Below are 2601 nucleotides of genomic sequence, written 5' to 3'. Positions count from 1 at the left end.
TTTCAGAGGAAAAAAATTAAAGATATCTATAAGCATATGAAAAAATGCTCTAACTCACTATTGATTAGAGAATTGCAAATCAAAACAATTCTGCGGTACCACATCTCACTGGTCAGATTGGCTAAGATGACAAAACAGGAAAATGACAAATGCTGGAGAGGATGTGGGAAAAATGAAACACTAATGTATTGCTGGTGGATTTGTGAACTGATTGAACCATTCTGGAGAGCAATCTGGAACTATGCCCAAAGGGCTATAAGTAATTTCATACCCTTTGACCCAGCAATACCACTTCTAGGGTTGTATCCCAAAAAGACCATAAAAGCAAGAGGAAGACTCACATGTACAAAAATATTTATAGCAGCTCTTTTTGTGGTGGCAAAGAATTGGAAATTAAGGGGATGCCAATCAATTGGGGAATGGCTAAACAAGTTGTGATATATGAATGTAATGGAATACTACTGTGCTATAAGAGATGAGGAGCAGAAGGACTTCATATTTATCTGGAGAGGCTTATACAAACTGATGCTGAGTGAGAAGAGCAGAACCAGAAGAAATTTGTACACAATTACAGACACAAAGTATGTGTGAAGACCAGCTTTGATAGACTGGACTCTTCTCAGCAATGCACGGTTATAAGTCAACTCCAAAAGACTCATGATGGAGAGAGATGTCTACATTTAGAGAAAGAACTAGAAAGAATGAGATTGAATTGAATGAGGATTGAAGCAAACTACTGCTCTCTTTCTTTTTCTTGTTTGGTTTTGTTTCCTCTTTCCAATTGTTCATTCCATCTGTTACAATACTTCTTTATATAACCTGACTAATGTCTAATGTGAAAGTATTTGCAGATCCTATACTTGATTGTATGCAGCCGTTGGGGGAAGGGAGGGGAAGAAAATTTGAAACTCAAAGAATTGTGGAACTGAATCTTGTAACTTAAAAGTAAACAAACAAATTAATTAAGACCAAAAAAAATTTTTTTTAACTTTTAAAAAAAGTAATCCTTCCCAATGAACAGATTCCTTCCTGGACTTTCCCCCCATCCCTCTTACCCACTAAAGGAATGACCTTTTGATAAGACAACAAATAACACTTAATTTTCCAGTTTTCATAGTCTAAGCTCCATGAACTTTTAAAATTACACATATTGAGGGGAGGCCAGGTAGCACAGCGAGTAAGAGCACCAGCTCCAATGTCAGGAATGATCTGGAGATCGAATCCCAGGCTCAGACACTTAGCACCCACCCAGAAACACCTGGCCATGTAACCCTGAGCAAGTTACTTAACACCAATTGCTTAGGGGCAGCCAGGTGGCTCAGTGAGTGGTTCCAGTGTCGGGATGACCTGGGGATCAAATCCGGGCTCGGATACTTAGCACCACACCCAGAAATAACTTAACCCAGATTGCTTAAAAAAAATAATTACACATATTGAAAGTATATTTCAATGGTTTCCTTTGTAATTCCTTGTATTTTATTTTAGGTATTTAAAAACATTATTCTGAGAAGTGGTCCACAGGCTTCACCAGACTGCCAAATGTACTCCATGACACAAAAAAAAGTTAAAAACCTTTGGTTTGGAGCACCCTTAGCACTCCTAATCATACCTTTTTATTCATGTATGCATATGTCCTATTCTCCTTCCAGACTGGTCCTTCCTGTAAAGACATGAACCATGACTTATCCAAATTTTATATGTGACTGGTGGTGAAATGGATAGTAAGCAGAGCCTGGGATCAGGAAGACCCAAGTTCAAATCTGTCCTCAAACAATTATTAGCTATGTGTCCCTGGGCAAGTAATTTACCCTCTGCCTCAGTTTTCTAATTTGTAGATGAAATTAATAATACCACCTACCTCAAAAGGTTGCTGTAAGGATCAGATGAAATAATATTTGTATGGGGCAGCTAGGTGGCACAGTGAATAGAGCACCAGCCCTGGAATCAGGAGGACCTGAGTTCAAATGAGGCCTCAGACACTTAACACAAATACTAGCCATGTGACCTTGGGCAAGTCACTTAACCCCAATTGCCCTCCAAAAAAAAAAAGAAATAATATTTGTAAAAGCACTTAGTGAGGTACCTGGAACTTTAAAAAAAGTTAGCAACTAAAGAAACGGTAGGCACTAAAGAAATATTTATTTCCTTCCCCCTTGCTAACATATCTCCCTGTATACAGTAAGTACTTAAATACTTTTTAAATTGCTGATCAATAACTGGACCATGAGGAAAACTTTCTATTCAGAGACATAGGAACCCAAAATCTTCCAAGAAGAGATAAAGGTTTAAGGTTGGTTAATTAGCCTAGGTGTAGGGAAATTTGAAAACTGAGAAAAAGCTTTACTATAACCACAGGCAGAACTACAGAAGGACTTGATATATAAATCAGTTAAATAAAGCCCTAGGTCACTTTTTGTTTAAGGAAAAATGAATTATTTTAGTAAAGAGTGCTCCTAAGTAAATACAAAAGAGACTTTGAGTCACTCTGCAAATGTGCCTCCCTCCCCACCTCTCTTCCAATGAATTGCTGTATTTCTTGCAGCTGTAGCATCACCCTCTGGGGTGATTCCTCCAACTGTGTACTTGCTCCCGCAAATACCT

This window comes from Petaurus breviceps, unplaced genomic scaffold, assembly GCF_028583685.1.
Source record: "Petaurus breviceps papuanus isolate PSGF00001 unplaced genomic scaffold, PetGlider_PUasm1.0 37, whole genome shotgun sequence".
Lineage (NCBI taxonomy): Eukaryota > Metazoa > Chordata > Mammalia > Diprotodontia > Petauridae > Petaurus > Petaurus breviceps.
Note: the sequence above shows the minus strand (reverse complement) of the source record.